Genomic DNA, 12,208 nt, shown 5'->3' with positions numbered 1-12,208 from the left:
TGTTTAGCTGTGGTTAACATGTGGCCATGTTTAGGCACAAAAACCACTTGGTTACAGTTAGGAAAAGTCATGTTTTGGCTTAAAATGCACTGTTTAGTCGCAGCAGACAACTGGAAATGCAGCATTGACTCGCAATGATTGTTGGTCTTGAACAGTGGCCTGCAGTGTCAGTTCATAAACATGTAATCTGATGTTGCTGTAGAAATGTTGATAAGCTATGTACAGAATGTACAAATGAAACATGTCCAGTGTTTGCAGAAAGCCAACATTTTCCTCTGGCGACTGGGCTGCTGATATTGTCCAGTGCGTGGCCATGGGTGTCCTCAAATAATTCTCTTCTCAGTGAGACTTCTTACACAGTTAACCTTTGAGAAACAACCACCTCCTGCAGCTCTGCCCACCTTCCACCCCAACCTGCATATTTACTTGAAGCAAGGAACATTTTTACATATAACCATCCCAGGGCACGGTATTTACACCAGTGTTTATGCATGCATTAATAATGTCCACGAAACAAGGACATTATTCATTCCTTAACTGGGAGACAGTGCACATGCAAAACAAGGCTCCTGTCACGAAAAGCTAAATCGAGTAAAGGCCACAGCTTTAATACATAAACATACCAAGTAATGACACACATGCCAGGAAACGCAGGCGATGAGTGTGAGGAAAAGGGCAACAACCTCAGTTATTATGGCTTGAATCTAATTTTTTAATGACTTGTTTTACGCTTACAGTGTTTTAAGTTCAGTAATAATGAGTTCAGCGGTTTTATTTTAGTTCTGTTTTAATTTCCTGAGGGCTTATTTCTACATGGAATGGACATAACAAAAGATCACCTTTACAGTCGAATGAAATCCAGTACAACAACCTTATTTTTATCTTCAGTTCTTAGGTGGCAGTGTGGATATTTTGGTGATGGGTTGCATTATATGGCAGCGTTGAAAAGCAACGAAGTGCATTTGATAGGATAGTGCAGCCATTAGAGTCATGAAATCTTTAGTTTAAATAGTTCCCTGCGTAAACATGTCTGAAAGTTCCAGTGTGTAGGATTTAAGGGGATATACTGGCAGACATGGAATATAATATAATGCCAAAAACTGCAGTTCTTCTAATGGCCACTTGAGGCTGCTTCCAGAAGCAAGTCAATCCCCATACAGACCCCCAAGTTAAAATGCCAAACTCTAGCTAATTTCCTCGTTAATGACAACTGTACGGGGGATACATTTTTTATAACTCACCTACGGGGCCGCTTCAAGTGACAGGCTGCCTGCTGACAGTGTCCTTTGCTTCTCAGTCAGGTCCACCCCTCGTTTCTTCACAGCTCCAGCCTCTCGCTCAAATATGGTCACTTCTGGCTCCAAAAAAAACAAGATGGTGATGGTTGTAATGCCGAGTTTGAGGCTTAAAAACTGGAGTGCAGAAACCATTGTATGAAACACCAGAAAATAACCTTCATTACCTAAGAACAAGGTGTTTATATAAAGGAGCAGGTCCTTGTCTACCACGAACAAACCAAACACTGACTCTAGATAGGGCCATTGGCATTGTGAGTTGAATTCATATTTAGGGGTTAAATATATAAATTATGGATGCTAACATTAATAATTTAAAAAGAGCCAAAAAATACAGGCTCAACCAAACTCCAGATTCTTCCAGCTGAGTAGATGCATACATGTTCATGACTGTGATGCTTGTTCATATTCCTCTGAAGGAGCAGCGTAGTTAATGTTGGTGGAAAAATAAAACTTCTGGGAGCCTCATGATTCACTTAACAATAACAGTTTGTATGAAGGAGAAAAGACACACAGACCAAGTCCTCCCATTTTCCTATTACATGTAATTTCCTTTTAGCATTTAGGCTAGCACACATCCTTCCAGATATAATTACATAACTAATGCAACCTCTTATTGACAAGTCATGCTACTGTGACCCATGCGCATGACTTTATTCTGAATATTCACTCTAAATGGGTTATTTGTGTGCATGAAAACGAACCAACACAACAGACCTCCGACCCTGAAAGAGGAAATCCTCACCGAAAACTAATTAGGGAACAAGCACACGTCACACCCTTTAAATCATGACACACAATCACAAACAAGTAAGAGGAAAAAAGTAAAACACGTCCCCTCCAGTGTCCTTACACTGCATCAGTAACTGGATTTATTGAGGATTACAAGCAGACAGATGGGTGAACAGACCAAGGCTGAGCCATGGTTTCTCCCCTGGTTTCAATGTAACATGAAATAAAATTAAAAAAAACCCAGGCAGCTCTGCTTCATAAGATAACAAGTTTGATTATTGATGAATGGAGCAAAATGACAAACATTCACTCCCAGGGTTGGTGTAAGAATTTGCAGCTTTTCTTTGTTTCATATCAGTGTAAATCTAACATATTTCAGTTTTGGACTATGGGCCATTACCCTGAGTTACAGCAGCTGTGAGGATGGTGATTTGTGTGTGTGTGTGTGTGTGTGTGTGTGTGTGTGTTTTCATAACCAAAACACATTAGAGCAAAAGTGTAAGGAAAGAGAAACATAGGCTGTGTCTGAAATCATTCACTCATTCACTCCCCCCTATTATATAGGGACTTCTATGTAGAGGACTATATTGTGAGCTCATCTGCAACATGAAAATACACTTTCAGACTCAGATTATTTTGTTGGCACCGTTAATTATGTCATTGCTGTCGCACAATTAAAAGATGTTATATCAACGCCGGCTGGTGAACCATCCATAAAAATACTGGTGTGCATATTTGTAAATTTTCCGTTTCACCCGTTGTGTTGAATTTTATTTTTAGTCAGTCATGTAACTTGTGAATTTTATGTATAATGTTATGCATTACACCATTACGGCACAAATTAGAGCTAGCAGCAACCCAGCTCGCGAACATTAGCTAGCGTTATTAGCCCTACCCTGTACAGTAACTGTTATCAGTTGCTGGTGGATTGCCCCCTCTGGGTTGGGAGAGAGTTACTGCCTCAAGCGAGGGAGTTCAAGTATCTCAGGGTCTTGTTCAGGAGTGAGGGTAGAATGGGGCGTGAGATGGATCGGCAGTTTGATCTGCAGTGATGTGGGCGCTGCGCCAGACCAATTTACTGGTCCATCTACGTCCCAACCCTCACCTATGTTCATGAGCTCTGGGTAGTGACCGAAAGAATGAGATCGCAGATACAAGCGGCCAAAATGAGTTTCCTCCGTGGTGTGGCTGGGCTCAGCCTAACTGTGCATTCACACCAAAAGCGTCATGAGCGTCATAAGCGGCCGGCAGCCATTCATTTTCAATATAAGCTTGCTACGAAGGGCGTCTGGAGTGTCGGCAGCAGCGAGCAGCGCGATGCCAGCGACCGGAGCGTCACTGTGAAGTTGAGAGAAGCTCAACTTTATGCAAATGAGCAGCGCCGCCGCCGAAGCAGCAGCGAGCAGCAGCCAATTCCAGACCGTGAATATTCTCAAGGCGGGACAGTGAAAGAAAGAAAGAAAGAAAGAAAGAAAGAAAGAAAGATCTTCTGCAGCGCTGCTTGAAAGCCCCGCCCCTTGGCAGCCTTCTGCAAGCCCTGCCAGAGCTGCCAGGCAGCGTGATGCCAGCAACCTGAGCGACTGCTGGCGCTCATGATGCTTTTGGTGTGAATGCACAGTTAGAGATAGGGTAAGGAGCTCAGAGTAGAGCTGCTGCTCCTTCACACTGAAAGGGGTCAGGATCCTCCTAGGCACCTCCTGTTAGAGGTGTTCATCCCACTGGTAGGAGGCCCCGGGGCAGACCCAGAATATGCTTAAGAGATGACATATCTTATCTGGCCTGGGAACACCTTGGGGGCCCCTAGGAGGAGCTGGAAAGTGTCGCTGGGGAAAGGGAGATCTGGGGTGCTTTGCTCGGTCTGCTACTCCCGCGACCCAGTCCCGAATACACGGATGAAAATGGATGGATGAATGGATTTATGGGGACCGACGACTACACATTAAATTGACAGTTTATGGAACGTCGGTGGCTCAGTGGTTAGAGCAGGCGCCCCATGTACAAAAGGCTCCGGCCTGCGGCCCTTTGCTACGTGTCATCCTCTTTCTCTATCTCCCTTTCACACTACACTCTCCTAGTGATTAAAGGCAGCAATGACGACATCTATTGCATGTCTGTCCGTCCTGGAAGAGGGATCCCTCCTCAGTTGCTCTTCCTGAGGTTTCTACCGTTTTTTTTCCCCCGTTAAAGGGGTTTTTTTGGGGAGTTTTTCCTTATCCGCTGCAAGGGTCCAAAGGACAGAGGGATGTCGTATGCTGTAAAGCCCTGTGAGGCAAATTGTGATTTGTGATATTGGGCTTTATAAATAAAATTGATTGATTGAATGCCCAAAATAAATCTTAGTAGACTACATAGTGAGAAGTGAGTAATTTCAGACATAGCCATAGCGTTGGTCTACTCTAGTGTGAGCTGTAATCATTAGCACATTCTGCTACCTACCTACAGTTGTAATCCTAACGTTGTGTTACATCTACAGCTAATGATGGCCCAGCAGGAAGCAGCAATGAAGACTCTGGAGAAGCTTGTCTATGCATCCACAGAGCTCCATGTCAGCAGGACTAGCAGAGGAGAAAAGAAGAAACAAAAACTGATGAAGCAAAGACTTGATTCACTTGATGAAACAGGATATCCAGCGGGGGATAAAATTCACTCTATAACAAGTATTATTGTGGGTGTGCTTCCCATAAGTGTGAATCTGCCCTGAAATAAACACCCCTCTCCCACTCCACTGGCAAAACCATCAGCTGTGACTAACAGCTACTCCTCTGGTGAATAAGATGTTAATTGGAATTTGCGCAAGTGTGTAAATATAAACGATTAGTGGCAACTGCATCAGCAAGTCTCTGGGGTTAAATTCTCACATTTCCTCCAATTTTCTCAAGTTGTTCAGGGTTTGTTTTGGCAGGACGGAGAGTGTGCATGTGTGAGTGTGTTGGAGGAAGAGGATGAAGAAACAAATTTCATGTAAAGCCAGGATCGCACACTTGATGCCAAAAAACATCCTGTCACATACAACAAGAACAGAAACACTGACGGGGAATTATGAATTTACATTTGTGAGGCTACGCAGAGAATCACAGCTTCACATTTGTGTTGTTCCTACATCTCAAACACAGCTCACCACAGACTGGGCAGAGCCTCTCGCTGCTCTCATCCCTTTGTGCTGATATTGGCACCGAGCAGTCGTTGCCTAACCAGCTTCACAGGAAAGACCAATATTTGAACTTTTCACACTTACACCACTGCAGTGTGGAATGGCTGAGAGTGGGACTGACTACCAGACAGAAGGAATACAGACACTAGACTGTCAGTGTTACACTAACACTCCTTGTGCTACTCAAGGGAACGTGAGTTTAAAAAGTACTGCAACAACACAGCATCACTACGCTGCAAAAACCTCATCATCAAACACTTTTTAACAGTATTTATGCCTTAAGAAGGTAGCATAAAGTCGGGAGATGACAGGAAATTAAAAGGTGGCATTAAGACTAAAAACAGGGATACTGAAATGGCATAGTCAACATCTTTAAAAAGGCAGTGTATGGACTCTTTAAGGTATCAATGTCTTTTTAAACGTAACATAGAATGAGACAAAACTGTGTATGTAGATAAATCTGATGTTGCATTTCATAAGCCATTTCTTCCATTAAGCCTTGCCAGTGTTATCATCTCTCACACTCTTCGGGCAAACTCGCCCCCACTCTCCCTCTGCGTCCAAACCCGGCCTACTCACTCACAAGGTCTCCTGCAACATGGCGGAGACACTGCGCCAGTACTGTATTTTAATCAGTCTGTTATTATTGTTGAAAACAATTTAAAAAGAGAGAGACAGAAAGAGAAAGAGAAAGAGAAAGAGAAAGAGAAAGCCCGTTCCAGTGGACCACAAATATTTGTTTTTTTTGTTCCACTCATATCCATGGACAGCAATCAAAGTCACGATCAAAACAACTCATATACATATTTCCATGACTGAAAAGGAGCAGGGGGAAGAAAACAAAAGTTACAAGCAGTAACTTCTGAAATAGAAATAAATAAATAGATAAACAGAAGAATCGAGAGCCCCCTTCAACAAGGGAACAGCTTCTACGTGACAACGTCATCTTCTTACTATATAATGACGAAAACTCTGTCTGTGTGTGTGTTCCACGTTTTTCTCCTCACTGACTTGGTCAATCCATGTGAAATTTGGCACAGTGGTAGAGGGTCATGGGAGGATGCCAATGAAGCAATATTACATCAATTGGCCAAAGGGGGGCGCTATAGCAACCCATTGAAATTGCAAACTTTGAATGGGCATATCTCATGCCCCGTATGTCGTAGAGACATGAAACTTTGCACAGAGATGCCTCTCCTCATGAGGAACACATTTGCCTCAAGAACCCATAACTTCCAGTTATATAGATTTTCCGCCATTTTGAATTTTTTGAAAAACACTTCAAATGGATCTCTTCCTAGGAAGTTTGAGCGATCTGCATGAAACTGGGTGAACATAATCTAGGGACCAATATCTAAAGTTCCCTCTTGGCAAAAGTTGGAAAACTTACTAAAACTGAGCTTCTATAAGGCAATGAATATTGCGGAGGGCGTGGCTCATCACATAAAGGTGTAGAACATCTCAAGGGTTTCACCCATCACCACGCAACTTTGTAGGCATATGACCACACATAATCTGAGGGGACCCCTCCATTATTGACCCCATCAAACAAAATGGGGGCGCTAGAGAGCTCATTTCTTATCTAGGCCTAACCGCCATATGGATTTTTACTAAACTTGGTAGATACGTAGAACAGGACGCCTCAAGGTGACTGGAGAAATTTAACTCTAATTGGCAACTGGGTGGCGCTATAACAACAGAAAAATGCTTAAAAATGGCTAAAATGTGACCGATGGCTGTGGCTCCCCCTGTGGACCAGTGTTGGGGGGGGGGGGGTTTCTAATTTTTGGTATGACTACGTCATGGTATGGTATGCTGTACATAATCACGGAAACTGTCAGTGTGTCATTCTGTCAGTGTGTCATTCTGTCTGTCCCACGTTTTTCTACTCACTGACGTGGTCAGTCTATGTGAAACTGTACATGGGCAACTGTGCACTCAATGGGTATGGACTAGTATAGTCTAATTGTTCTTTCTTTATACATTCTTTTAAACTGAAAAATATTTAGACAACCATTTAAATCATCATGTAGAGAATTTCACAGTTTTACGCCCACCACTGAAGTGCACATCTGTTTTAATGCAGTCCGTGCATACTGGTAAAGTGAAATTTTCTTCTGTGCTCCTCGTCCTCTGCAATAAAAACAAACTTCTGTAAATGATCTGGTAACACTCTGTTGCTTTATACATAATTTATATTGTCTGTGACTCAACTCTTTAAGTTTCAGTAGTCCTGAGCTGAAAATAATTTTTTAGTCCCATTTAAATTGTGCCATGAATTAAACACAAGATGTTTGTTGAAGAGATAGATGTTAAGAGATACTTTTGCAAGTTTGCTGTTAAACTGTTGAAGTATGAGACTGTGACCAAACGAAATTAAAACAATTACACAAGTCTAGCTTTCTCTGAAGCGACTCATGTAAGCAACAGGTCTCGTTCTTTTACTTGCCAGCTGATAAAAAGACGCTGGATAGAAGACTGGATAAAACACAAGTGAGAATAAAGTTGTAATATTTTGAGAATAAAGCTGATTTTGTGGCAGAGCAATAACCAGTGCAGGCAGCGCTCCAACAGTTCGGTACTGCCTTTCTTTGAAATTGGCGTTGTATGGCTCTATGGTATTTTTATGCAGAGGTGGGAGGAGAGGTGTGTCAATGGTATTTTGTTGGAAAATGTGTCTTTGCGCTAAGAATAGATGTTTCTGAAACACGTCTGTCTCTGGCCCACCGTCTATCTGCTGCCGGTCTGGAGATTTTATCAACAAGAGGAAACTACATGCTTGCAGCAAATGCACAGAATTAATGGAAGGATGCTATAATGTGAGTTAACTTTGATACTGAACACACTCCGGCCAGTAGATGTATTTTAATCTGCTTCAAAAAAATTACGTTTAATGTGGGAAAAGCTGGAAGGGCACTGAATCAGTCTGCATTTATCACAAAACAATAAGAGTGATTCCAGCTATCACTCCTCCGCTGCTGCTTTGTGCTGTATGTAATGCTTCATCTTCAGTTCATTAAACCACCGCAGCTGTCAGAGGGCAGGAGGGCAGATATGTTGTTGCCATTACACATGGCCGTCCACTGTGTTTACCATCATTAAATCATGTGCAAACGACACCAGAGTGCTATAAAACAGCCAAACACATCTCAACACACATCAGATTGCTCAGATGTGGCTCAGTTTTCTGCCTGTTTTTGTGGGAGATGTCGGAATATCCAGAGCTAATTGATCCTGCATGTCCGAGCTTCCTTTTTAATTCAGCTGTTCATGTTTTCTTAGTGACATGCATTACGAAGCAAACACTGCTGTGTCACTTTTGATGTAACCATTTGAAATACAACAGAAGACTAAAATAGAGTGGGATTGATGCAATCATATAAACTGTCACCAAACTACTTTATATTATTTGCGTCTATGATCTTTGGAGTAATTAACCTTTTAAAAACAACCCCACAGTACAAGTGTCTGGCTGCAGATCTGTGCTTCTGTCTGTAGAAAATTCACTTAAAGGTCAAATATGTAGGATTCAGTGGCATCTAGTGATAAAAATTGAAACTTCTCCCATGTACCAAGCATGTAGTAGAACTATGGTGGCTGAGGCAAAAACGTGTATGCTAATGTTGGGTGTGTCCATTCAGAGCTACTACAAAACAACATGGAGGACTATGTGGACGAGGACCTGCTCCTCTTTTCTTATTTATTTATTCTTATTTTCACGTGATTATACACCAGAGTTTGATAGACTTTTTTTGACAGCCAATATGGCCATTATTTTTCCAGCATTCTGGCCATATAAAATAACATGATAGCCTACATTTAAATGGCAATAAAATACTGAAAATTGAATAACTTGAGAATACGCTAAATGAAGAAGCAGTTTATTGAACAGAGTCTAACTCCGCGAGGATGCCGATGTCCTCACTCCCCTCCTCCTCTAATAAATGGTATCTCCCAGGCGCACTACGTCATCAAACCATGCCATATTTGGTATTGCCAGATTCAGGAAGCTCTCGACTTTTCAAAAATAGTATTGTTTTTCTTTTATTTATTATGTATTTCACACAAGACCAGCCTAAACACACATGGTCCAAAATCACAATGAGTGGTGACAAGTCATGTCATGCCGTTTTTCGACGGGAAAAGTTAAAGGATTACTCGCGATCTTATGCGGAGCCGTTAGCGGGGACTTAGCTGGTTTATAAAAGGTAAGAGTCTCACTCCTGCCACTATTTTTGGCTGAGATACACCGTCTAGAAAGTGGAATCATAACTTTCATGTTTCATATGGCTTTATTTGGTGATATTTTATGGTGTTTCTGTGTCAAAAACAACACCAGCTATCACAATCACACCTGATTTCAATAAGGTACAATGTTAGAAGCTGTCTGAGTGTTGTTTAATCACTGACAGTACTGTTTTGAAGCCGAGAGACCGACTTAAATTTTGGAGCTCCGCCTGGATCTTTTCATGGAAATAACACTGTAGAATGGTCATACTTTGTGCTTTCTTCTTCAAATTTGAAACGAGTGTTCATTGATAGTGTGCCTACAGCCCCATACTGTCATTTACCTCCACAGATGAAGCCACAGACAGTTATTCATCCTGACAAACATTTTTTATTTTAGGCGGACCAAAATCTTCAATTTTTTACTGACTTCAGGGGCCCATTACTCTGTCTCTGTAACACCTAGAGTGTTTCTGACCATTTCACAAGAAACTTCAAGGAGTTTTCTTTCAGGCAAGACCTCATGCATGCATGTAGTCAGAGCAGTTCAGAAGCTAGAATCATTTTAATTTGGGTATGTCATTTTAGGCATTTTTGCTACAAAATGGGGGTGGAGTGCAAAAAGTTAATCACAGGTTTTGTGGCAGAGGAAAAGGACTCGGTGCACCAAGCGTCACCACCATCACCCAGCTGCCTGTCAGCAGTCGCCAGGCCACTGAAGCACGGTTCTCCACACTGGGCCACGGCGTCTCCAGTTGCTCAATTTGAGCGCTGAAAGGAAGCTGGGCTGCTCCCATGTCGTCTGGCTCAGCTAAGCTCATCTCTGGTCTGTTCTACCAGGAGACATACGGTGTGTTTGAGGTCTTCCTGGAGAATGTGATCTATGATGCCATCACCTAAATACACGAAGCACGCTGTGACCACTGTGGATGTGGCGTATGCTCTGAAGGGGCAGGGACATACTCTGCTTGACGTTTTTATTTAAAATGTCTTGGCAACGTATGTTATAGCACACACAATATGAGGCTTTTTAATTTTGCTATAATTGAATTTATGTATTTATCTGGCATATTCCTAATTTAGCTGCTGATATGTTCATCTGTCAGACAACAAAAAAAGCCAGCTGACATAAACTCTATTATAAACTAACGCAAACATAGTTGTGAACATTATATTTGATTTCTACCAATATCCTCCTGAATCCAAAACAGTGGGATGAATGAATGCTCAAAAGTAAAAGCTGCAAAGATTCTGGGTTTAGTTGTTCATCTGTCTCTGATAAAGAGCTTACTTGGAGGCATGTCACTGGTTGAGTTGAGCCTCAATCCGCGGAGCTTAAGAGTGATTAAGAATCATATGTTTGAGAAATTGCCCGTGACAAAATCAAATGCCTTTTGATTTTCGTGCTTTTATTCATACTTAACTTATAATTCAGTGTCGTGAGCATTTTTCATGAGGGATACGCTACACAACAACACATCCTGTCATATCACAGTAATCCCTGCTTGGAGCTGCTCCCCACTGACAATCCATTTTGATCACATAATGATCATCTGTCCTTCAGCGCTGAATGCTACAGGGAGAAGACGCTTCCCGCTGTAACAGCCGCTCTCTGCTGCTGCCATGCTGTGGCGAATTTCTGTGTGGGGCTGTTTTGGAAATGGAAATTAACCCGATTTTGGATGATGTTTGAACAGAAAATTCAATTCTGGCTTTGACTGTGTAGTGCTCAGTCTGGGCAACTGTGCAAGGGACACACACAGACACACACACAGTTGTGTATCCTTGACTTCTGAGGACATTACATTGATTTGCATTTATTTCCCAGAGACTTACCCTCAGCCTAACCTTGGCCTAACCTAATTTTACCCTAACCTTAACCCAACCCTGCCCTCACCTTTACCCAAGTCCTCACCTTGAAAAATAATGATTTACGTTGTGGGGACCTTGGATTTGGTCCCAAAAGGAAGATGAGTCCCAATAATGTGACTGTATAAACAGATTTGTCCCCACAACATAATACACTCACACTCACACACACACACACAGAAAGCCTTTGTGTAGTTTCTGTTTTTCCAAGTCTGTTTTTTTATGTTTACTGTTTTCCTTCATTTTTTAATTTATTTATTCTTTGTGTGATGCGTTCCATTACCGAAAACAAATCTCATCACCACTCAGTATCAGCACTCATCATCATCTGTACTGCAAAAGCTGCCTTAGTATTTTATTCATCAAATTTAAAACCCCTGCTCACCAGGCAGGATCTCAGCCCTGTTTAAATGTAGCTACCTCTCTAGTAAATACTGAACTTGGACAGTGCTTTCCACCACTCTGCACCTCATAAATGAAATTTAGACTGTTACAAAGGATCTTTAAAACTTGAATGTCTCATTCCGCAGGCCATTTTTACGCATTCAAAAAGTATAATATGCAGGAATTGTCGGCTGCTGTTAATAATATTGCCAGTGGTACAAGCAGACCCCAGATCCGCTGGATTCTTGTTTTTCAGAGCTGTGTCTGCAATTTTCACAGCTTTCTCTTGTAAATCCTGAAATCACCTGCACCCTCTGCCCAGGAATGTCCCAAACACAGCAAAATAAGACGACAATAACAACATACATGCAGAGGGCGGGCTGCTGAAGTTCAACTCGAGCATCAGAATGGAGAAGAAAGGTGATTTAAGTGACTTTGAATGTGGCATGGTTGTTGGTGCCAGACGGGCTACTGGGATTTCCACACACAACCATCTCTAGGGTTTACAGAGGATGGTCCCAAAAAGAGAAAATATCCAGTGAGCCAAAAT

At 42.0% G+C, this 12,208-nt stretch overlaps 1 long non-coding RNA gene across 1 annotated transcript in view; it reads right to left on the bottom strand.

Moving 5' to 3' along the window:
* Nucleotides 1-1,281: 1,281 nt before the first annotated feature.
* Nucleotides 1,282-12,208, bottom strand: part of LOC125890167 (uncharacterized) — a 45,930-nt gene continuing 35,003 nt past the window's right edge. The window contains exons 2-3 of the long non-coding RNA XR_007449513.1: nt 4,464-4,582; nt 1,282-1,354 (exon numbers count right to left, since the gene is read on the bottom strand). This is a non-coding gene — a long non-coding RNA (uncharacterized LOC125890167). The remainder of the gene's footprint in view (nt 1,355-4,463; nt 4,583-12,208) is intronic.

Source organism: Epinephelus fuscoguttatus, linkage group LG6, assembly GCF_011397635.1.
Source record: "Epinephelus fuscoguttatus linkage group LG6, E.fuscoguttatus.final_Chr_v1".
NCBI lineage: Eukaryota > Metazoa > Chordata > Actinopteri > Perciformes > Serranidae > Epinephelus > Epinephelus fuscoguttatus.
This window is presented reverse-complemented; position numbering and strand designations above follow the sequence as displayed.